Genomic DNA, 25,836 nt, shown 5'->3' on the forward strand with positions numbered 1-25,836 from the left:
CAGGCAGGAACCAAAGGGGTAGGGATGCTACTGGAAAGCTACCTGGGAGCCAGGCCAGGGGTAGGGGTGGTGGGAGCAGACTCAGGCCCACGTAATGACTGGAGGCTCTGCTACATATGGCCCCAGCCCCACCACTCACTAGCCCATGTGGTCCCAGGCAAGTTATAAATGATCCCTGAGCCTCAGTGTCCTCATCTTTAAAGGTGAACATACGTTATTGGGTTGTTGTGAGGATTGTTGTTGTTTGGTTGCAAAGTCATGTTCAACTCTTTGTGACCCCATGGACTATAGCCTGCCAGGCTCCTCTGTCCATGGGATTTCTCAGGGAAGAATACTGGAGTGGGTAGCCATTACCTTCTCCATGGGAACTTCCCACACCAGGGATCAAATCCATGTCTTCTGAATTGGCAGGTGAATTCTTTACTATTGAGCCATTTGAGAAGTCCATTATGAGGATTAAATGATCTAATACGCAAAAAAGCATTTAGAACAAGGCTCAGCACACAGAAAGTGCTCAACAGTTATTCTTGTTGGACAGTCAGGCCAGTGGGTAGTGAACCATATGAGGTAGAACATTTCATGAGTATAAAGATATGCTGTTCCAATGATCTAATCAATTGCTGTGAGAATGTGCCTCCCTTTATTGTAACATGATCTGTTTCCTTCCTGTTCCACCCTGCCCTACCCTAGCCTTCTTCTTTGGCTAAATATCCCTTCAACCGGTCTTCAGGGGATATGGTTTCAAGTCCCTTTTCTCTTAGGTTCTCCTTGGAACAAGTTCAAGTTGCTATTCCAATGTCCATTTCTAAAGCCAGTTTGCACTCAAACATACATTCCAAGGACAAAATGAATCACCTCCACCATTGACTATCCACTTGCATTTCTGGGACTTCAGATGCATCCTCAGGTCTGCGGAGCCAGCACACATGGCCTCCTGAACTCCCTGCTTGCAGGAGATGCCTGGCCCTCTCGTGCCTCTGGTAGAGGAATCTAAGTGCTTGGAGTGTCCTCTTTACCCAGCCAACCTGGAGGGCTCCCTCAGAGGGGAGGGCAGCAGCCTCTGCCACCCCTGCCCTTGTGGGGTGTGCCCTGCCTAGGCTGTGCTTGGCCCACTCTGCACCACCTGTCTGCTCTGCTCCAGTCTCACAAAAACACCTGTGATGGGCTCCTCCCCCCAGCACCTGTGCCTTACAACTGGGCTCTCTTTAGCCCAGGAGAGGAGAGACCATCCAGGAAGGATATGGTTCTACTGCCTGCGGCATTGCTGGAGACAAGGGCATTGTTTTGCTGCCCATGTAGATCTTTAAAACCACAGCTACACTCAAGGCCAGAAATAGAAGGCACACCCAGCCTGGTATCTGTTCTCCTGCCAGGACCGAAAGGGCACGCTTCCACAAGAGACGCTCAGCCAGCTGTGCGAGTGACAGCCCCAGGGAAGGGGCTGAGGAGAAGGTACCGCAGAGGGGCCCCAGGCCCCCTGCCTGTCCCCCTCCATTCCCAGGCAATTCTGCCCACAAGTCCAAACCCAGACCCCCAGCTTCTGAGAAACCCTTGTGGGCAGACAGCAATATTTTCTTTCTCCGGATGATGCCAACTGCCAAGGGGCACCTCCGATAAAGCGCTAGTGTTCTCCCTGGAAACACAGGCTGCAATTGTGCTCTGCTCAAATCTGGCTCTGTTCCCTGATTCCTAAGCCCTGCTGGCTTCCCCCAGCCTCCACCCTGCCCAGGGAAGACACTACAGGTGCACAGGGGCAACCAGCTACACATCAGCATATTTATGTGTACTTACTGGTTCAAAAATGAAAACTGTTTTTACAATGGCTAGGCCATCTGAAATTCGCCACCTGAAATTCTCTCTTTGTTTCTCTTATCCACTCAGATGTCTAAACAAAAGAGAAAAAACATATTTTCTTTTTTCCTCTCTTTTTAACAAAAAGGAAACCAATATAAGCCAAAGTGATTTGACTTCAGATCAGATCAGTCGCTCAGTCGTGTCTGACTCTTTGCGACCCCATGAACCGCAGTACGCCAGGCCTCCCTGTCCATCACCAACTCCCGGAGTTCACTCAGACTCACGTCCATCGAGTCAGTGATGCCATCCAGCCATCTCATCCTCTGTCGTCCCCTTCTCCTCCTGCCCCCAATCCCTCCCAGCATCAGAGTCTTTTCCAATGAGTCAACTCTTCGCATGAGGTGGCCAAAGTACTGGAGTTTCAGCTTTAGTATCATTCCTTCCAAAGAAATCCCAGGGCTGATCTCCTTCAGAATGGTCTGGTTGGATCTCCTTGCAGTCCAAGGGACTCACAAGAGTCTTCTCCAACACCACAGTTCAAAAGCAACAATTCTTCAGCGCTCAGCCTTCTTCACAGTCCAATTCTCACATCCATACATGATCACAGGAAAAACCATAGCCTTGACTAGACGAACCTTTGTTGGCAAAGTAATGTCTCTGCTTTTGAATATGCTATCTAGGTTGGTCATAACTTTCCTTCCAAGGAGTAAGCATCTTTTAATTTCATGGCTGCAGTCAACATCTGCAGTGATTTTGGAGCCCAGAAAAATAAAGTCTGACACTGTTTCCACTGTTTCCACTGTTTCCCCATCTATTTCCCATGAAGTGGTGGGACCAGATGCCATGATCTTCATTTTCTGAATGTTGAGCTTTAAGCCAACTTTTTCACTCTCCACTTTCACTTTCATCAAGAGGCTTTTTAGTTCCTCTTCACTTTCTGCCATAAGGGTGGTGTCATCTGCATATCTGAGGTTATTGATATTTCTCCCAGCAATCTTGATTCCAGCTTGTGTTTCTTCCAGTCCAGCGTTTCTCATGATGTACTCTGCATATAAGTTAAATAAACAGGGTGATAATATACAGCCTTGACGAACTCCTTTTCCTATTTGGAACCAGTCTGTTGTTCCATGTCCAGTTCTAACTGTTGCTTCCTGACCTGCATGTAGGTTTCTCAAGAGGCAGATCAGGTGTTCTGGTATTCCCATCTCTTTCAGAATTTTCCACAGTTGATTGTGATCCACACAATCAAAGGCTTTGGCATAGTCAATAAAGCAGAAATAGATGTTTTTCTGGAACTCTCTTGCTTTTTCCATGATCCAGCGGATGTTGGCAATTTGATCTCTGGTTCCTCTGCCTTTTCTAAAACCAGCTTGAACATCAGGAAGTTCACGGTTCACATATTGCTGAAGCCTGGCTTGAAGAATTTTGAGCATTACTTTACTAGCATGTGAGATGAGTGCAATTGTGAGGTAGTTTGAGCAGTCTTTGGCATTGCCTTTCTTTGGGGTTGGAATGAAAACTGACCTTTTCCAGTCCTGTGGCCACTGCTGAGTTTTCCAAATTTGCTGGCATATTGAGTGCAGCATTTGCACAGCATCATCTTTCAGGAATTGGAATAGCTCAACTGGAATTCCATCACCTCCACTAGCTTTGTTTGTAGTGATGCTTTCTAAGGCCCACTTGACTTCACATTCCAGGATGTCTGGCTCTAGGTCAGTGATCACACCATCATGATTATCTGGGTCGTGAAGATCTTTTTTGTACAGTTCTTCTGTGTATTCTTGCCATCTCTTCTTAATATCTTCTGCTTCTCTTAGGTCCATACCATTTCTGTTCTTTATCGAGCTCATCTTTGCATGAAATGTTCCTTTGGTATCTCTGATTTTCTTGAAGAGATCCCTAGTCTTTCCCATTCTGTTGTTTTCCTCTGTTTCTTTGCATTGATCGCTGAAGAAGGCTTTCTTATCTCTTCTTGCTATTTTTTGGAACTCTGCATTCAGATGTTTATATCTTTCCTTTTCTCCTTTGCTTTTTGCTTCTCTTCTTTTCACAGCTATTTGTAAGGCCTCCCCAGACAGCCATTTTGCTTTTTTGCATTTCTTTTCTATGGGAATGGTCTTGATCCCTGTCTCCTGTACAATGTCATGAACCTCATTCCATAGTTCATCAGGCACTCTATCTATCAGATCTAGGCCCTTAAATCTATTTCTCACTTCCACTGTGTAATCATAAGGGATTTGATTTAGGTCATACCTGAATGGTGTAGTGGTTTTCCCTACTTTCTTCAATTTAAGTCTGAATTTGGCAATAAGGAGTTCATGGTCTGAGCCACAGACAGCTCCTGGTCTTGTTTTTGCTGACTGTATAGAGCTTCTCCATCTTTGGCTGCAAAGAATATAATCAATCTGATTTCGGTGTTGACCATCTGGTGATGTCCATGTATAGAGTCTTCTCTTATGTTGTTGGAAGAGGGTGTTTGTTATGACCAGTTCATTTTCTTGGCAAAACTCTATCAGTCTTTGCCCTGCTTCATTCATATTCCAAGGCCAAATTTGCCTGTTACCCCAGGTGTTTCTTGACTTCCTACTTTTGCATTCCAGTCCCCTATAATGAAAAGGACATCTTTTTTGGGTGTTAGTTCTAAAAGGTCTTGTAGGTCTTCATAGAACCCTTCAACTTCAGCTTCTTCAGCATTACTGGTTGGGGCATAGACTTGGATTACTGTGATATTGAATGGTTTGCCTTGGAAACGAACAGAAATCATTCTGTTGTTTTTGAGATTGCCTCCAAGTACTGCCACTCCATTTCTTCTGAGGAATTCCTGCCCACAGTAGTAGATATAATGGTCATCTGAGTTAAATTCACCCATTCCAGTCCATTTCAGTTCGCTGATTCCTAGAATGTCGACATTCATTCTTGCCATCTCTTGTTTGACCACTTCCAATTTGCCTTGATTCATGGACCTGACATTCCAGGTTCCTATGCAATATTGCTCTTTACAGCATCGGACCTTGCTTCTATCACCAGTCACATCCACAGCTGGGTATTGTTTTTGCTTTGGCTCCATCCCTTCATTCTTTCTGGAGTTATTTCTCCACTGATCTCCATAGCATATTGGGCACCTACTGACCTGGGGAGTTTGTTTCTCTTTCAGTATCCTATTATTTTGCCTTTTCATACTGTTCATGGGGTTCTCAACGCAAGAATACTGAAGTGGTTTGCCATTCCCTTGTCCAGTGGATCACATTCTGTCAAATGTCTCCACCATGACCTGCCCATCTTGGGTTGCCCCACGGGCATGGCTTAGTTTCATTGAGTTACACAAGGCTGTGGTCCTAGTGTGATTAGATTGACTAGTTTTCTGTGAGTATGGTTTCAGTGTGTTTGCCCTCTGATGCCCTCTTGCAACACCTACCATCTTACTTGGGTTTCTCTTACCTTGGGCGTGGGGTATCTCTTCATGGCTGCTTCAGCAAAGCGCAGCCATTGCTCCTTACCTTGGACGAGGGATATCTCCTCACCACCGCCCTTCCTGATCTTCAGCGTGGGATAGCTCCTCTAGGCCCTCCTGCGCCCGCACAGCCACGGCTCCTTGGACGTGGGGTTGGTCCTCCCGGCCACCACCCCTGGCCTCGGGCATGGGGCGTGTGATTTGACTTAGCTCATTAGTAAACATACAAATGGGGAGCTTCCCTGGTGACTCAGTGGTAAAGAATCCACCCACCAATGCAGGAGACACAAGTTTAATCCCTGGTCCAGGAAGATCCCACATACCACAGAGCAACTAAGCCTGTGGGACAAAATGATTGAGCCTGTGCTCTAGAACTGCGAAATTGCCAACTCCTAAAGCTCATGCACCCTAGAGCCCATGCTCCGCAACAAGAGAAACCACGACAATGAGAGACCCACACACTGCAACGAGAGTTGCCCCAGGTCGCCCTAACGAGAGAAAAGCCCGTACAGCAATGTGACCGTACAACACAGCGAAAAATACATAAATAGATAAAATTATTTTTAAAAACATACAAATATGAGAGCGTCTTTTTCTTGGAATGTAATCTTTCACCTTCCTACAGGTCATGTGGCACATCTGCCTTGAGGGGTGCCTTGCTCCCCTCAAAAAGTATGAGTACTTACCTTACTTGGATAAACAAAAGAGTTCACTAAAGTGGTCGTCCTTAAAACAGAGAGTAGACCCTAGTACAAATTTCAGCCTCTGGAATTCTAGAAGGCAGAAAGAGCAACTTACTAGTAATTTTAAAATCCAGACTCTACCAGCTATTTCCAAAAATTAAGCCAATCATCCCCAAAGTAATTAGTCCAGCCCAGTTCCTTTCCTTTTTTTTTTTTTTTTTTTCCTTTTGCCTGACAGAGTCTTTACCTTGGCTTCCCAGGTAGCTCAGCTGGTAAAGAAACCACCTGCAATGCAGGAGATCCTGGTTCGATTTCTGAGTTGGGAAGTTCCCCTGGAGAAGGGATAGGCTAACCACTCTAGTATTCTTGGGTTTCCCTGGTGGCTCAGATAGTAAAGAATCCACCTGCTCAGTATTCTTGGGTTTCCCTGGTGGCTCAGACAGTAAAGAATCCACCTGCTATGAGGGAGACCTGGGTTCGATCCCTGGGTTAGGAAAATCCCCTGGAGGAGGGTATGGCAACCCACTCCAGTATTCTTGCCTGGAGAATCCCATGGACAGAGGAGCCTGGTGGGCTACAGTCCATGGGGTCACAAAGAGTCAGACATGACTGAGAGACTTAGCACATATAATATCAGTACATCAAGCAGTAACATGTTCTTGAATTCAATCATCTAGTAATTTTGATTAAGAGAAACTAAAAGCAGCCCAAACAATTATCGTAGTACACACTGTTCCAATCCTTAGTCAGAAAGGACTATTTTAAGGCTGGCTGCTGCATCACATAGGTTACAAATTATTATTTACTATTTTTTCATGGATAAAGACACTGACTTTCAAAAGATTTAGGGGAAATTTTGATCCCTTTCTTTCTTAAGAAAATTGAGGTTTTAAAAACTATCTAAGAAAGAAAAAGTCAGTACTGATATATATATGCTGCTTGAGCAAAATGGCAAGTGACCTGAACACAGGCCTCAGAGAGCTTCCCTATTGTGCTGTGGTCACTATGGGGGTGCGGTGATCCTGAACCCTCATACTTTGGTGAAATAGAAAATGCTTTTCCTAGCTCTGTGCCTGTCATAAAGGCACTCTCTTTATTAGCGAATTCATTGACATGGGAAAGTTTGAGCATATCACCTTTGTTCTGGACCAAAACTGTTTTCATCCCCAAATACAAAACTGAGGACTGAGAGGGGTTCTTCAGGCTGAAGCTGTTTCTGATGAAGTTCTCATTAGCCCAGCTCCTGGGACGCCTTTTTCTCTCCATTCTTTCTTGCACCCTGTCTAATCCCATGTGTGAAGAACCAATCAACATGTCCTGACCTTGGTGAAAAAAACATGGGATTTTTACCCTCTGCTCTTGCTACTTTCTCTTGCCATAATTCTTTGCTTCTTTCTTTCCTCTCTCTTGGTGCAAGTTGTAGCCAGTGCTCCTTCATGCACAACAGTCCGGGGCATTTGTCTCCAGTCCTATATCAGAGTGCACCTGGTACAGTAAGTCTTCTAGGCTAATGCAACAAGGACTAGAGGACAAAACAAGCCACCTGAAGTACAATAAGGCATATGTGTGGGGGAAGGTGAGGGACACGTTACTGGAATCTTTTCTTTGTTCAGTTCAGTTCATTTCAGTCGCTCAGTCATGTCCGACTCTTTGCAACCCCATGAACTGCAACATGCCAGGCCTCCCTGTCCATCACCAACTCCCGAAGTTTACCCAAACTCATGTCCACTGAGTCAGTGATGCCATCCAACCATCTCATTCTCTATCTTCTCCTTCTGCTTTCAATCTTTCCCAGCATCAGGGTCTTTTCAAATGAGTCAGCTCTTCGCATCAGGTGGCCAAAGGATTGGAGTTTCAGCTTCAACATCAGTCCTTCCAATGAACACCCAGGACTGATCTCCTTTAGGATGGACCGGTTGCATCTCCTTGCAGTCCAAGGGACTCTCAAGAGTCTTCTCCAACACCACAGTTCAAAAGCATCAATTCTTTGGTGCTCAACCTTCTTTATATTCCAACTCTCACATCCATACATGACTACTAGAAAACCCATAGCCTTGACTAGATGGACCTTTGTTGACAAAGTAATGTCTCTGCTTTTTAATATGCTGTCTAGGTTGGTCATAACTTTCCTTCCAAGGAGTAAGCATCTTTTAATTTCATGGCTGCAATCACCATCTGCAGTGATTTTGGAGCCCCCAAAAATAAAGTCAGCCACTGTTTTCTTTGTTACTATATCCAAACCCACAATTTCTCCCCAGTGTCATCTGTGAGATACACCAGTCTACTTCCAATGCTTCAGATGAAATAGAATTCATCAAATTCAATGCCCTGACTTGTCTCCATAGGATGGGCCACATTCTCTATTCTAATTCCAATGCTGGCCCAAATATTCCTGAAAGTTCATTAACTCTTATTAGACATTCCACAAATCCCAGGCTTTCTGAGTTGGCACAGAGTAGTTGGGAAAGCAGAGACTGCGGAATCAAGAAGACTTAGATTAGAATCCTAGAGAAGCTGCCCACTAGTTATGGGCAGGTTCAGCTCCTGGAGTTTCAGTTTCCCCATTTGCAAATGAAGCAATATCAGCTAATCCAAAGGTTTCTGTAAGGATTACATGCTAGCCTACAAGTGTCAGGTAAATCTGCATTATCCTTCAAGATTCATTTCCCACCACCACTGGCACAGCCTTGGTTCTTTTTTTACAACTTTCTAAAGCATAACAGCCAAACTATGGCTTGCCAGTCCTCAACAAGCCAGGCCCCCTCCACGCATTCTGAGTGCTCTGCTACATCATTTACAGGAATGCAACTCTGTCTTCTCTCCTCTCCAACTTACACTTCTCAGTGATCAAGAATTACTTCTGTCACTATTCCCAGTGTTAGCATGTCTGTGTTTGAAAACTGAACAGTGTTAAGCAAAAGTACATCATAATACGATAATTGAATTGAATTAAATTCTATCAATGGGAGTCTACCCTTACATCCATGAGTTAAAATTTCACTTCTCATAATTGACATCAGTAATTAAATGAATTCAGAATACAAGAGCTTTTTAAAATAGCAATGCTATTTATATACTATTTTATTTCCGTAAGACTTCAATTAGTTTCACAGTTAACCAAAATGTTCAAGTACAGAATCCTATTACTTCCTCCATTCATTTGACACATATTTATTGGATTCCTTCTGTATGCCAACATTGTGCTAGCTGCTGGGCACTGGATGGTAGACACACCGACAAGAACTCAGTTCCCTGGAAGAGGAAAGAGATACCTCATCAATAAGAAGGCACACCTTTCTTGCATGTTTAAAATACTTGTGAAATTGGAATCTATCTTATAAATGCCATGGGCTAGGCCATGGTTGTGAGATTGATCAGATGTACCCATATTATCATCACTTCAGTTGAGTTAAGTGCACTGTTGAGACTGCCTGGGCCAAGCTTAATTGCTGGTTAAAATGTTTTCAAAATGACTAAGCTTTGATTTTTCAGGCAAAAATGCATCAAGATGGTGGTAAGGCATAAATTTTATATTTATTATGGGAGAAATGACTGCCACCCCCTAATTTCTTACAAGGTAACAAACAGATGTTTTATGGAAAGATAATGACAATACATGAAGTCATGCTGTACTGATACATGGGGATTGTCCACACTCTAAGCAAAGCAACGGACAGTAGGAGAAACTGCCAAATCCTCAAAATAGATGAAAGAACTCTCAAAGCAATAACAGCCTGCTGTGAACAAGTCATGCATGGCCCAGGCAGGACTATGATTAAACCATTCATGTCACAGTTTAATTTGTAGCTTTCCTTTATCCCTTTTTAGTGGTATATAAAACAATCATACTATCCATGGCATGTTATATTCAAGGAACCCAAGTGTCCGCATTGTAGGCAGATTCTTTACCAGCTGAGCCACAAGGGAAGACCAGGAATACTGGAGTGGGTAGCCTGTCCCTTCTCCAGCGGATCTTCCCAACCCAGGAATCAAACTGGGGTCTCCTGCATTGCAGGCAGATTCTTTACCAACTGAGCTATCAGGGAAGCCCTAATGAAATACTGCAATAAACTCAAAAGCTTTTGCACAGCAAAGGAAGTCATAAGCAAAATGAAAAGACAACCCACAGGACAGGATAAAATATTTGCAAACAATATGACTGACAAGGGATTAATCTCCAAAATTTACAAACAGCTCTTGCAGCTTAACATAAAAAAAACCCTCAATTTTTTAAAATGGTCATAAGACCTAAATAGATATTTCTCCAAAGAAGACATACAGATGGCCAACAGGCACATGAAAAGAGGCTTAATATTGCTAATTATTAGAGAAATGCAAATCAAAACCACAATGAGATATCATATCACACCAGTCAGAATGGTCATCATCAAAAAGTCTACAAATAATAAATGCTGGAGAGGGTGTGAAGAAAAAGGAACCCTCCTACACTGTTGGTAGGAATGTAAATTGGTATAGCTGATATGGAGAAAAGTATGCAAGTTCCTTAGAAAACTAAAAATAGCACTACTGTATGATCCAGCAATTCCACTCCTGGGCATGTATCTGTAGAAAACCATGATCTGAAAGGAATCATGCACCCCCATGTTCCTTGCAGCACTGTTTCTAAAGCCAAGATATGGAAGCAACCTGCATGTCCATCAACAGAGGAATGGATAAAGAAGATGTGGCACATACACAATAGAATACTACTCAGACATTAAAAAGAACAAAATAATGCCATTTACAGCAACATGGATATAACTAGAGATTATCATACTAAGTGAAGTAAGTCAGAATGACAGATATCATGTGAATAGCACTTACATTTGGAATCTGAAATATGGCACAAATGAAATTATCTATAAAACAGAGACAGACCTGTAGACCTGGAGAACAGAGGTGACGTTGCCAAAAGGGGGAGGCAGGCAGGAAAGGGATGGACCAGGAGTTTGGGGCTGGTAGATGCAAACTATTGTATATAGGATGGATAAATAACAAAGTCCTACTGTACAGCACAGGGAACTGTACTCAATATCCTATAAGAAACCATAATGGAAAAGGATATAAAAAAAGAACATCTATATGTATATACCTGAGTCACTTTGCTGTACAGCAGAGATTGGCACAACATGGTAAATCAACTGTAGTCCAGTCGAAAATAAAAATTAAAAGCAAACAAAAACAAGTAATCAGAACAAAATTTTTCCAGGTCTTGAAAATGTTATAAAACAATAAGCCAGATGCTGCCATAGGGAATACCAGTACAACTTAATCTGTATACACAGGCAGGAAAGGCCTCCCTGAGGAGCTGAAGTCCAAGAGAAGCCAGCCGTGTGGAGAGCCAGCAGAGTATTCTAAGCGAAGGGAACCAGCAGTGCAAAGGCCCTGCAGTGGGAAAGAGGTTGTATGTTCCGGGAGAATTTTATCACTGGACACAAAGCTCTGGCCCGCTCAGAAGCCCATGACAACATCATAAGGCCACAAACCAGCCCAACACATAGCAAGCATTCCACAGTGGTCCGCACTTATCTGTGGTTTCACTTGCCTCAGTTTCAGTTAACTTCGGTCAATCATCATCTGTAACTATTAAAGGGAAATTCCAGAAACAGTTCATATGTTCTAAAGTGCACATTGTTTTGAGTAGCATGTTGAAACCTTGCACCCTCCCACCCCATTGCATCCACAATATGAACAGTCCCTTTGTCGAGCACATCCATACTATATATACTATCTGCCCATTCAGATCAGATCAGATCAGATCAGTCACTCAGTCGTGTCCGACTCTTTACAACCCCATGAATCGCAGCACGCCAGGCCTCCCTGTCCATCACCAACTCCCGGAGTTCACTCAGACTCACGTCCATCGAGTCAGTGATGCCATCCAGCCATCTCATCCTCTGTCGTCCCCTTCTCCTCCTGCCCCCAACCCCTCCCAGCATCACAGTCTTTTCCAATGAGTCAACTCTTTGCATGAGGTGGCCAAAGTACTGGAGTTTCAGCTTTAGCATCATTCCTTCCAAAGAAATCCCACGGCTGATTTCCTTTAGAATGGACTGGTTGGATCTCCTTGCAGTCCAAGGGACTCTCAAGAGTCTTCTCCAACACCACAGTTCAAAAGCATCAATTCTTCGGTGCTCAGCCTTCTTCACAGTCCAATTCTCACATCCATACCTGACTACAGGAAAAACCATAGCCTTGACTAGATGAACCTTTGTTGGCAAAGTAATGTCTCTGCTTTTGAATATGCTATCTAGGTCTGCCCATTAGTATAGGAAAAAACAGTACATATAGGATTTGGAACTATCCAGCTTCAGGCATTCTCTGGGGTCTTGGAATGCATCCCTCATGGATAAGGGGTGGTGGACTACTAATAATTTGGAACTTCTGTAAGTATTTATTGTACTTCACCCTGATAAATATGTGGAGTCTAATAGTCTAATTATTCTGGTAAAGGCAATGCCCACTGGCATCAACACCCACAAAGAAATTCTATAGCAAATAACCATAAGGGGAAAAAATGAAAAACCAGTTCAGATAAGGCAAATCTCACTTCTCTGCCTCTTTAGCTTGAGTGCTTGATTCTCCTATCAACTTCTCTTGGTGTCCTTCACAACCCTACACTTTGCAGAAATGCTATAAATTCCTTCAAACCAGTGGATGGCTTAGTTCAGGAGACTTACAAGAATTTAGAAGCAAATAAACCTCAAATTCACCAGAATACTGATAAATAAACTAATTTCCCATAGCAAATTGGCCTGCTCTATTGGTTTGCTTGCTTTCAGACATTTAGACTGATCCTCCAGGATTCTCTTTTAAGAGCTGTTCCTTTTTCAAGAGTTTAGAATCCTTTCCAGATGGCAATAATAACCACCATCCACCTGAGGCGCTACAGTTTCTGAAGTAAGTTTTGTACACATTATCCTCCATCATTTTCACACTCTCTCTATGATGCAGGTACTAAGTTCCATTGACAGACAAGGAAACTGAAGCTGGGACCAGGACAAGTGACTCTCAGAGCAAAGACGAAAGCCCAACTCAGGGCTCTTTCACATCCTTAAGTAGGTCACATGACCTCACGAGGAGCCAAAATAGATGTTAAAGTGGGGTTGCCAGACAAAATATGAGACATCCAATAAATTTAAATTCAGATAATGAACAATTTTTAGTATAAATATGTCCCAAATATTGCATGGTGCATACTTATACTAAAAACTGTTCACTACTTATCTGAAATTCATATCTAATTGTGAGTCCTATGCTTGGATTTGCTAAATCCTACCAGTCAAATGGATGTGGGCACCTTTGGACCAGTCTATATAGTAACCATTTCTTTGTTTTCCAACCAAATAAGGAATTTGGTTTGTTTGTTTGTTTTGGCCATAAGGGAAAAAAAGACACTGTCTTCATTGCTGCATGCAGGATTTGTCTAGTTGCAGGGAGTGGGGGCCACTCTCTATCTGCAGTGCATGGGCTTCTCATCGTGGTGGCTTCTCTGATTGCAGAGCCCAGGCTCCAGGGCACAGAGGCTCAGTAGTTACGGCTTGAGAGTTCTAGAGCACAGGCTCAGTAGTTGTGGCACTTGGGCTTAGTTTCTCTAAGCACGTGGGATCTTCCCCAACCAGGGATTGAACCCATGATTCCTGCATTAGCAGGCAGATTCTTAACTACTGAACCACCAGAGAAGCCCTAAATAAGGAATTCTTTAACTTAGAGTCCATAAACTCTCTGAGGACCTGTGGATAGAATTCAGGAAAGTTCATGAAATTGAGTGGGAAAAATGATCTTTTCACTAACCTTTAATGAGAATTTAACATTTCTTTTGATTATCAACATAGGCAACCAAGCAAAACAGATCACATTATGGTTGTTGCAAATACTTCCAAATATAATTTATGCTCCCAACAACTTCAAAATTACAGTTGTTATTAGATTGGCTGCTGGATCTTATTTAATGCATGATGCAATTTGTATTCCCCAGGAAGCAGATAAAGAGACAGAATTCAGTGTTCAGAGGTTTATTAGGGAGGGCCTTTGGGATCCATGCTTACTAAGGGAAGAGAAAGAAGCAGAAGCAGGTAGGGGAGCAGTCGAGCCTCAGTAGAGACCCAGAAGCTTTGGTCAACAGCACAGTCAGCTCTGGTGTCAAGTGGGATGTCAGAATCACCCCCATTAACCAAGAAGGCCTGCCTTTTGCTCTCACCTCTGCACCACTGGCTATGTGGATGACCTGGGTGAGGCTCTTCTCTGCAACTAAAGCAGACCCTGAAGGACCCATAGCTGAAGGCCACTTGCTGACCACACTGCCAGCATCCAGGGCAGCATGTCCTTCCCAGAAGAGCATCTGGACGGTGCATTGCCATGACCACTTAGATAAAGGAACTCTATGTGTATCATGGTACTTTATGTCCTACATTTGAAATCAGTTCCTAGGCTTCTTCAGGCTGCCAAAGGGATTCACAGAACAAAATGGTTAAGAACCTCTTAGCTGTTATTTCTCCAAATTCCTTCTCCCCCCCTTTCTCTAGCCCATCACAGCACCAGTTACCACAGTCACATATCCCCAAAACACTCCTCTTCAGTCCAACACCTCAAACCCATCGAGGCTGGAAGAGGCCACAGAAGGTCATTTTCTTCTCCATCACTGACTCCAAATTTTTCTCTTACTTTCAGGCCTCTATATGTGTTTCCACCTTTTCCTCTCTTCCACCTATACCCACCCCACCCCCACCCCATTCTCTGCCTGTGCTGAACCTGGACGCAGACCTCGCTGCGCGCCCTCCACTGAGCACTTCTCATGCTGCTGGCCCGCTGCCTTCTCTGCCTTCTCCACTGACCATCAGCCCCAGAGGACAGGACCATGGCCACGACAGGACAGATCATCTCTGCTGCCCCACCAGTGCCAAGCACAGTGTAGGCATGCCATGTGTCTTTATGGGAAGAGGAAGAGGGAGGGAGGGAAGGAAGGACTGTGTCCTGCTGTGTCAGTCTCAATCATATTTCGCCATAAAACAGGGGACCCCAACCCCTAGGCCATGGACCGGTACCAGTCCTCAGCCTGTTAGGAATCAGGCTGCACAGTAGGAGACGAGCAGTGGGCAAACAACAAAGGTTCATCTGCCACTCCCTAGAGCTCGTGTTATCATCTGAACCATCCTCCCCACCACTTCATCCATTAAAAAACGGTCTCCCATGAAACCTGCCCCTGGTGCCAAAAAGGCTGGGACGGCTGCCTTAAAGGATTCTGGCTGTTCCACCCTCTTTTCCGTTTGTGCACTGGCTTTTCTTCCCCAGGCATTAGCCCAGAGCTATATGTTCACTGTTTTCACCGATGCACAGCTTGCACTGGGCCATCCACCCCAAGTACTCTTCTTACTGCCATGTCTTATATAAAGGGACCCAGCCTCTGTGGTTGGTGCTAACTAACAGGGCAATGCCCAAAAAAGTGTAGGGAAGAATAAGGAACTAATTTCCAGCTAATTCACCAATTCAGTCATCATCCCCAAACAGACTGACTCTGCTATATTCCAAGGAATAGCATCCCCTCAGACCAAGGGGCACCACACCTTGAAAGCTGGCTCCTCAGGCTTCTGCTGGAATCAAACAGGCCTCTTCTCCCACAGACTGGTCACTGGGACATCACACAAGTCTCTGAGCTTCCACTCCTCCACCTGCTCGAGTTAGGTGCTGATGCTGCCTGTGCAAGGCTCTCGGGGACCGAATGGAATTATCTTCCCAAGCGCCTGGCTCTCAGTAGCCCTTATTGAATGGGCGCTTCACCATCTCTTTCTTCCAACCCAACCCCACTCATCAGACAGCACAGACCTGCCATACAGAGGACAGGCACTCTCTCGTTGGCTTACAACATTCTGCAGCTTCCTAACCAGAGGCCTTGCTGGCATCTCTAGTTTTCGTCCCAGCCAAGTAACCCACAAGCAAAGCAGAACAAACAAGTGCCCATAGAGTGTGAGTACCAACCCAAGCTGTGAGAGATAATGTGGGGAGCAGAGCCAGAGCCTCTACCTGAACCATGGATGTCCCCCACCCCCACCTTACCTGCGACCCAGGCAGCCTTTTCCATAAGGGAGAGAACAGCTTTCTTAAGAAAAATCATTTTTTTCCAAGCTGCATTCTCACAGAGAATGATATATGCCCCATACATTCTCCTGGATCTCACTGTCCCAACTTGTACAAAAACTCCTACTAGCTTATTTAATCTACAAGTATACCACCCTGCACACGCCTGATCTTGGCTGATCTCGGAAGCTAAGCAGGGTTGGGCATGGTTAGTACTTGGATGGGAGACCGCCTGGGAATACCAGGTGCTGCAGGCTTTTGGGCTTCCCTCATAGCTCAGTTGGTAAAGAATCTGCCTGCAATGCAGGAGACCCAAATCCGATTTCTGGGTCGGGAAGATCCTCTGGAGAAGGAAATGGCAACCCACTCCAGTATTCTTACCTGGAGAATTCCATGGACAGAGGAGCCTGGCAGGCTACAGTCCATGGGATAGCAAGAGTGGGACATGACTTAGCCACTAAACCACAACTATACAAATAATAGAAAACTGAACCCTCCATATGCCAGGCAATGTGCTAAAGACTTTACAAAGTTATTATTCAATATAAAGTACTATTGTAATGGGATTCCCTGGTGGCTCAGAAGTAAGAGATCCACCTGCCAGTGCAGGAGATGTGGGTTCAATCTCTGGATTGGGAAGGAAATGGAAACACACTCCAATATTCTTGTCTGGGAAATCCCACGGACAGAGGAGCATGGCAGGCTACAAAAGAGTCAAACACAGCTTCGCAACTAAACAACTATTGTAAGGCCGTGAGCACTGTGTCCATCTTATTTACTGGTTTATTCCTGGTATCTAACCTAGCACATAATTAATTAAGAAAGGAAGGAGGAAAGGAGGGAAGGAGAGAGGGAGGAAGAAAAAGGATGTATGTGTGTATGTGTGTGTGAGTGAATGGATCATGAATGAAGGGAGATGATACTAATAAAATGCCTGGTACATTGTGGGCACTCAAGAAATAATAGCTTTCTCACTGTTCTACTGTCTTCATACTTGATCCAGTCTCAGCAGGACATCTAGACACATCCTACTGAATCGAGGCTCCTGTACACTTTGTCACTCTCACTCACTTCATGGATGAGGGAGTTGAGGTTCTGAGGAGGTGGCTTAGATTTGGTGAAGGCCACAAGGCCACTTGTCTTGTGGCCAGGCCTGGGACTATGTCTCCCTCACTAGAAGCCTCAATGTCTTCAGAAATGACTATGCCAAGAGCACCTGTTGGACAAATGGGTTTCCTCATGCATGCCCTTTAATCTAGTTTCTGATGACCTGCACCAGGCTGGTCCGAGGGCCCATAGGCAGCTGTCCTGAAACTCACACTGCCAATGATGTTGCCGACGAAGTCAATGAGGATGACAGTGCTTCCTTCTGGCTGTCACCTAGTGGATACACTCTAGCACACAAAGTGCTGGCACACAACGTCTCACTGCAGCATCTCAATAACCGTGCCTGGAAGGCGTCATTATTATGCGTCTTTTAGAGATGAGACCATTGGAGCTCAGTTAAGAGACTCCCCAGAGTCACTCAACTAATGCCTGGAAGAATCAAAACTAGAATCCAAGACTCCTGACTCCCCATCCTGGGTTTTTTCCTCTGCACTACAGAAAAAGATACAAAAGATGAATTAAATAGCCATCCACATTCATATGTAATTCTACCATGTTTCCAGCTGAGATTTTCTAGGAGAAGACTCTTGAGAGTCCCTTGGACTGCAAGGAGATCCAACCAGTCTATCCAAAAGGATATCAGTCCTGTATGTTCATTGGAAGGACTGATGCTGAAGCTGAAACTCCAATACTTTGGCCACCTCATGCAAAGAGTTGACTCATTGGAAAAGACTCTGATGCTGGAAAAGACTGAAGGCAGGAGAAGAGGATGACAGAGGATGTGATGTTTGGATGGCATCACCGACTCAATGGACCTGAGTTTGAGAAAACTCTGGGAGATGGTGAAGGACAGGGAAGCCTGGCGTGCTGCAGCCGGTGGGGTTGCAAAGAGTCAGACACGACTGAGTGACTAGACCACCACCACCACCACAATGGGGCTCACTCAGCAAACATTCTCCAGGCCTCAGGGCCAAAGTTCTTCCACCTCTGTTAAACTAGGCAAAACAAAATACACTAACCCAAAAAAGGTCACCAGAGAAACGTACTTAGCAAAGGTGACACAGAGAAGCACACGGAAACAAAAAACTCATCTTGTCCAAACTGATGACCATTTCATCCCAAAGGACACTCCACATTTCTTGGCCTCCTGCCCCTGAAGAAGTCCAGTTTTCACAGTCCAGAGCCCCAGATTCCACCCAGCACCACCGGGAATCAAGGAGTACATCTACTGGAAGCTTGGCAGATTCAGGTTTCTCTGCAATTTCACATCCCTTTCTGACAAGGAGCCATTTTGAAAGATGATACTCCCTTGATGTGAATTTTCCACCTGCCCCATTAAGGAGGCTTCCCTCAGAAAACATTTTTAGATCAACCCTGTTCCAGACATTTATTCCCAAGGACAAACTAGAACAAACTCTGCACCAGCTCAAACCTTTCAGAGCTCTTTGATGATCAGAATCGAAAGGGAAAATACTAGAACGAATGTGATTAATCCAAATATTCTCAACAGCCTTCAAAGCAAACCGTTCTTTATTCTGGGAAGCACAGCTCAAGCAAAGCTGGCCCCTTTGGCCCTAATTCCCATTAGCCAAGCCAACCCCTTAAAAAACAGACAGACCTGAGAACAATGGGAGGAAGTCGAAGGTAAGAGGAGGAAAAGGGAAGAGGAAATAGGTACATGAAAGAAGGGGCAGGAGGACTGGAAAACAGACTGCAATTAGCCTGTGGCTCGTTTTATTACAAAAGGGAATGAGGGCTCAAATCCCACAGCCCCCTCAAAGAAACCGCTTGAGTTCACGCCTGTGCAACCAAGAAGTCTGAGGATGCTGGAGGCAGCCAGTACCTGTGTCCTGTCTCCACTCACAAATGGCCAAGCACCAGCCTCACCACATGCAACCGCCTTTCTCTAGGGTGTGGAAAGAGGGGTATTTCCATTTCCAAACCTCAAAGCCATTTGCTCTCAGATAAACAAACATCTCCTCTGCCTCTGCCAGCTCCGCCCAGCCGGAAAGTCCTAATGCTAAATTAGTAGCATTTCAATCACATCTGTGACAAGTTGGCGACAGGCTGGGGTATGATGAGTGGAGCAATCAGCTGTTGTTACAGGAACGAGGCATGTGGACAGAATAATAACAGAGTGGTATAGTAATAATCATCATTGTAATGGTCCGCATTTACATAACATTTTTAATTGCCAGGATAACCAAATGCGCAAGAGCACCCGTTTGCTGTCAAACAGACCTGAGACAGAAGGCCTGTGCTTCTGCTTTCTAGTGCTGTGGCCCGGAGCTGCTTTCTTGACCTTTCTGAGCCTCGGTTTCCCATCTTTAAAAGGATAATGATCTCTGTTTCGTAAGGCTGTTTGGAGGTTTGAATGAAATAATGTCTATAAAGCATTTATACAACATTACAAGTATCCTAGTTGTAGAAATGTTGGTGTTATAAGTAGTATTTTTATTATTTCAACTAGTCTGAAGTGCTGTTTCATTTTGCCCTTAACCTCACATAGAAGAGAAAGTTTTAACACAATTTGGCTGAAAGTAAAATAGAGACCCAGAAAAGTTAAATGTCTCTCCTTATAAAGATGAGTAGTTAAGGGGGAAGAAAGGACTGTGTGTTACTTTCCTTTTGTGTTTGCAACAAATTGCTACAAATTTAATGGCTTAGGATATTTTGCTGTTGTCACTAAATCACGTCTGATTCTTTTGTGACCCGATGGACTATAGCCTGCCAGACTCTTCTGTCCGTGGGATTTCCCAGGCAAGAATACTGGAGTGGGTTGCCGTTTCCTTTTCCAGGGGATCTTCCCAACCCAGAGACTGAATCCATGTCTCCTGCATTGACAGGAAGATTCTTTACCATCTGAGCCACCAGGGATGCCCTAAAATATTTAGCACAAGTTATTACCTGACAGCTAGACAAGTTGAAAGTCCTAAAATGATGGTGTCAGTGGGGCTGTGTTGCTTCTAAATGCTCTGAAGAGAATCCATTCCCTTGTCTTTTTCAGTTTCTAGAGGCTGCCTGCATTCCTTGGTTCATGGCCTCTTCCAATATGTTCAAAGCCAGCAGCCTAAGAAACCACATGGCTACCTTGGGCCCATCTAGATAATCCAGGGTCACTTCCTCATCTCAAGATCCTTAACTTAATCACATCAGCAAAGCCCCTTTTGCCATATAAGTTAACATACTTGGGTTCTAGAGATCAGGATGTGGACAACTCTGGGAAAGAGTCATTAGCCTACCACAGACCGAGTCCTGTTCTGCAGAACATAACTAATTAGGATTTGTTTATTTCTGTTTTTGTTTTTGTTTTGCTTAAAACTATTTATTTAGCAAATATTCTGTGCAGGGCATATTTATAATTTATAACCGGTTCCTCTCTAGGCATAACCACATCAGAATCAAGCTTCATTAGTGTGAAATAGAAGAGGTCTGTACATACATAACCTAAAACAGCACTGAAATCCAGACTTTAAATGTGAAAAGAACTTTGAGAGATCATTAGCCAAAACTCATATTTTGTACTGGGGCAAAGTCAGACCCAGAGAGGTAATATGATGTCCCCAATGTCAAAGAGTGAATTTATGAGATGTTTTGAGACCCTAAATTAGAACTGGAGGAATAAAAGCAAACGAAGAGACATCTTGGAAACAAATATCAACTGGCTAGAAATGAAGTTAAAGAGGTGTAGGAATCAGGGGTGCCTGAAGTCCATAGCATGGAAGTGCCATGAGCTCAGGATATATAGCAGAGGAAACATGTTTTCTAGGGAAAATAATGTATTTAATGTGTTCTGGAACTTGGACCTCTTTTTGTAGGACCGGCTAAGCATCACTGTGAAATTTCCCAGGCAAGAATATTGGAGCGGGTTGCTGTTTCATCATGTCATGTACTCTGACAACTATGGGCATGAAACTGTAACCTTCATCTGATAATCACTGATCAGTGCCTTTTTTTTTTTTTTTAAGTGATATACTTTATTTTTTAGAGCACTTTTAAGTTACAACAAAATTGAGCAGAAAGTACAGAGTTCCAACATATCTCCTTTTCCCACACCCAACTTCCCCTGTGGTCAACAGCCTGCACCTGAACAGCACAGTCATTACATTTGGTGAACCCACATGACACACCATCACCCAGAGCCACAGTTTACATTAAGGTTCATTCTCAGTGTGTTACATCCTCTGAGTTTCAACAAAAGGTTAATGACATGCATCTACCATTGTTGTACCATACAGAGCAGTTTCACTACCCTAGAAATCCTCTTTGCACCACCTGTTCACCCCTCCCTCCCCCTGTCCCCAGTCCTGGTTACCAATTATGTTTTTACTGAGTCTATAGATTTGCAGGCAGTGCTTTTTCTTGCCTGCTGACACTGAGTTGGCCTCTGGCTGATTATAAGATTTTTCTCTTAACCCCTGATTTTAAGCAATTTGATTATGCTGTGCCTCAGCACAATTTTGTGGGTTTGGTTTTTTCTGTTTTGTTTCTTAACATCTATGTGCTTAAAGTTTTCATCAAATTTGGGCATTTTTCTGCCATTATTTCTTCAAGCATTTTTTTTCTGTCCCCTCTTTCTTCTTTGGAATCTCCAGCTACATGAGCGTGAGACCATCTTAAACTGTTCACAGCTTCCTACTGTGCTGTTCACTTATTTTCAGTCTTGTTTTCTCTGTTTCACTTTGGATAGCTTCTACAGCTAGGCCCTCAAGTCCACTGACCTTCCCTTCTGCAATGTCTATTCTGTTATTAACCCCACCCAGTGTATTGTTCATCTCAGACATTATTTTCAATCTCTAGAAGTTCAATCTGTATTTTTTTTAATCTTCCACACTTCTTACCATGTTTACATGTCTTCCACCTTCTTGAATATATAAAACATAGTTACAACAACTGTTTTAATGTTGGGTTTTTCTCATTATAGGTTGTATTTTCCTACTTCTTTGCATGCCTGGTACTTCTAGCTTAGAGAAGACAATATGAATTTTACCTTGTTAGTGCTAGATATTCTTGTATTAAATATTCTCTAGCTTTGTTCTGGGATGCAGTTAAACTATTTTACTGTAATCTTTTTGAGGAGTGCTTTAAAACTTTATTGGATAGGACCAGAGGAACCTTTAGGGCATATTAACCTTACTCTGGAAGTGGTAGCCTTTTATTTATTTATTTATTTTACTATCTGTTTATGTATTTGGTTGCTTTGGGTCAGATCTTTGTTGTAGCATGCAGGGTCTTTATTGCCTCATGTGGGATCTTTCACTGTGGCACAGGCTTAGCTGTGAGCTTGGGATCCTAATTCCCCAACCAGGGATCGATCCCATGTCCCCTGCATTGAAAGGTCGGTTCTTAACCACTGAGCCACCAGGGAATCCCAGGAAGTGATAACTGGAAAGTGAATAATTTAGTCAATGCCTTATGTTTACATGTTTTTTTCACCTCTGCTGGTGGAACACAACTCCTCCCAGCCTCTGTGAGTGCCAGGGGACTGTTCCCCTTGATCCTTTCTGCTCATTCTTTTCCAGCTTCACATAGATTCCTCACGTGCCTGTGCTAATCTCTGTCAGCTGAAGACTAAAGGGAGGCCCTCTGCAGCTCTCTAGAGCTCTCCCCTCCTAGAACTCTTCTCCTTAAGCTCAAACTGCCTCGGAATTGCCTCCCAGCTTTCTCTCCCCCTCCACTGGGAGGGGCCTGTGAGATGGAAACTCTTTATCTTACAAAATGGTCGAGCTCTCTGCATTCATCTCCCCTCTCTGTCATATGCTTACAACCAAGTATTTGAAAACTGCTTAATTATACTTTGCCCAGTTGTTATAAGGTGAGAAAATCAATCTGAATTCTTTTTTCCTTTTTTTTTTTTTCTTTTTAATGCACACCATACATTAATGCTGGGTTTCCATGGTGGCTCAGACAGTAAAGAATCCAGGGAGACCCAGGTTTGATCCCTGGGTTGGGAAGATCCCCTGAAGAAGGGAATGGCAACCCACTCCAGCATTCTTGCCTGGAGAATTTCATGGACAGAGGAGTCTGGCAGGCTACCATCCATGGGGTTGCAAAGAGTCAGACACAACTGAGTGGCTTTCACTTCACACATGTTAATAATCAAGACAATTCAGCTGTTTTTCTCAAGTATGTGTCAGAGTTAGCATATAACCCATATGTGGCAATATTGCTGTGTTTTTAGTCATTTTATATTTAAGAGTCCAAAATATATTATAGGCATAAAATATTAATGTTTGTGAATGTCAACCAGTTTTTAATTTATATTCCTTCAGAAACACGATATCCTTGTCATACACACTAATCCATATCACTGAAAACAACCAAAGATGATACTTCACGAACAGTCTCACCTCTATGTAAAAGTACAAATTGCCCTGAAAACCTGCAGGTCAAGTTCTCAACTTTTGAAAACAAGCAGAAATGTTTCAGAGCAGTCACCGTAGCCATGTATTTGAGCTTTGTACTTACACATTGTTTTGTATATTTATACATATTTATAGCTCTAGATTTGAGACCTGAATTCTTATTCCATCTTGGCTGACAGCAGAAGTCCTTTGGTATACACTTAGGAATACTAGAATTTGGGCTGGCTCTCTTAAAACCATTCAACCAATCTCAACCCTGTATTAAGATTCTTGACAGGGTTAGCTGTGAGCTTGGGATCCTAATTCCCCAACCAGGGATCGATCCCATGTCCCCTGCATTGAAAGGTCGGTTCTTAACCACTGAGCCACCAGGGAATCCCAGGAAGTGATAACTGGAAAGTGAATAATTTAGTCAATGCCTTATGTTTACATGTTTTTTTCACCTCTGCTGGTGGAACACAACTCCTCCCAGCCTCTGTGAGTGCCAGGGGACTGTTCCCCTTGATCCTTTCTGCTCCTTCTTTTCCAGCTTCACATAGATTCCTCACGTGTTGTTATTAACAATTACAAAATACCATGTTGTTATTAACAATTACTGATGTTATTAACAATGACAAAATACCATGCCCCACACTATCCATTACCACACTAAAGTCTCTCTTCAGCACCATATTTAAGTAGAGTTGTTCACTACCTCACCTCGTCTTCTTAAAAAAGGAAAGTTCCCCGATGTTTTAATAAAGCAAAGTTCCCTGATGTTTTAATAAAGACCCAACATTTCTTTGGCACAAGCCCCAGGCCTCTTGCCTCTCGCTCTCTGCGAGTTGTACCGCTCTCCGCATTACCTGACATAGCACACTCAGCTGAACAATATTCCATCAAACCAGTATCGTCATAACATTCCACATCCTCACCCAGAAGGGCCTGTAGCCCTCAGCCTCTCACGTGACAAAATCAAATCCAAGATTCAACCCTAAAAATACCTTTCTTTTCTGAAGCAAACCCCTTTGGAAGTCTCACAAGATTTTAAGAGAGAATTTTCAGACTGTAAGTTCCAGTTTGAGAACTGCAGCCTTAGAGAATAGCAGGGATGTTTGAAGCCCTGCCCACAGTTCCAGGAAACACCCTTTGTGTGTGAGCTCCTTTCCCACACAGATGCAAGAATGAGGCTATGACCCTGGAAACGCAACACAGGAAGACAGAAACCCTGCTGAACGTATTCTCGCACTGACATTAGGTACAAAATCACCCCTAGGCTGGATCTGCCGTCACAGTCCAAGAAAAGAATAACGTGTAAGCATTTCAAAGTGGTTTCATTGACGTTCTCACCTGATCCTGCAAGAAGTCTGTCAGCGAGAGAGGCTGGCAGCACAGTTCCCAGCAAAAGATGAGGAACGTGAGGCTCAACGGTGAATGAGGTCAGGCGGCTACTTGGCGGCAGAGTCAGACCCTGAACTTCCTAGGGTCTTCTACTCTAGGTCAAGAACTCTTCCCATCACGCCCTGCTTCCTCTCTCCCTGTATTAGAAAGCAACCTCCAGATTTCGCGTGGATCCTAGACCAGGGTTTCTCCACTGCAGCCCCACTGACATTCGGGGCTGGAGAATTCTTTTCAGATGTGAGGGTGGAGGGCACGATCCTGCGCGCTGTAGGGTATTTAGCAGCACCGCTGGCCCCCACTTACTAGATGCCGGTAGCACCTTCACTCCTACTCTTGACAACCCACAACATCTCTAAATGCTACCATACCATCTAGTGTCCCCATTAGGGGAGACGGGAAAAGGGAAACCAAATATACTACCCCTCAGTCGAAAAGCACTGTCTTAAATGAAGCCTAAGGATGCTGTTCACCTGACTGAGGGGGAGTCGGGGACAACGTTTGTTCTGTAAAAGGAGAGACAGAAAAGCAGAAGAGGAACTTGCACTTATCCAAAGAGTCTGGGACCTGGAACCCAGCAGTGAGGCACTGAGAATTGTTCAGCACCTGGGAGTTAGCTATAAGGTTCTCTTCTTTTTTTTTTCATCATCTCATGTTTATTAACTTTGGCGCAGTCGAATGATATTCAAGCATTTTTAAACTTTAGGGGTAATGTTATTCAAAAAGTTTCTGATACTTTTTCCTTTTAGAGAAAGTTATTAATAGTTTTTCTTGGCCATACCCTAAAGTTAAGCTCTTGTGTTCTCATTCCCCACCCCTTGAGGCTCAGCTAACTCTGAGTGGCCCAAACTACTTTCCAAGGAGACATTTCCAGGAGGCAACACAGAATTAGTTAACCTGACCAGAGGCAGTATGACATAGTATTATAGTTATGATGCAGGCTCTGTTCAGGCAACACCATGGATGAACAACACATATTAGTAAG

The 25,836-nt window shown here is 43.9% G+C and overlaps 1 protein-coding gene, 1 long non-coding RNA gene and 1 pseudogene across 2 annotated transcripts in view; 2 read left to right on the forward strand and 1 right to left on the reverse strand.

The window, feature by feature from the left end:
- Window positions 1-25,836, forward strand: part of LIPC (lipase C, hepatic type) — a 164,743-nt gene that overhangs the window by 85,242 nt on the left and 53,665 nt on the right. The window lies entirely within an intron of this gene.
- Window positions 8,056-25,836, reverse strand: part of LOC123328063 — a 41,898-nt gene continuing 24,117 nt past the window's right edge. The window contains exon 3 of the long non-coding RNA XR_006542799.2: window positions 8,056-9,180. This is a non-coding gene — a long non-coding RNA (uncharacterized LOC123328063). The remainder of the gene's footprint in view (window positions 9,181-25,836) is intronic.
- Window positions 16,141-16,259, forward strand: LOC112577843 (annotated as a pseudogene).

This window comes from Bubalus bubalis, chromosome 11 (genome assembly GCF_019923935.1).
Source record: "Bubalus bubalis isolate 160015118507 breed Murrah chromosome 11, NDDB_SH_1, whole genome shotgun sequence".
In the NCBI taxonomy this organism is placed as follows: domain Eukaryota; kingdom Metazoa; phylum Chordata; class Mammalia; order Artiodactyla; family Bovidae; genus Bubalus; species Bubalus bubalis.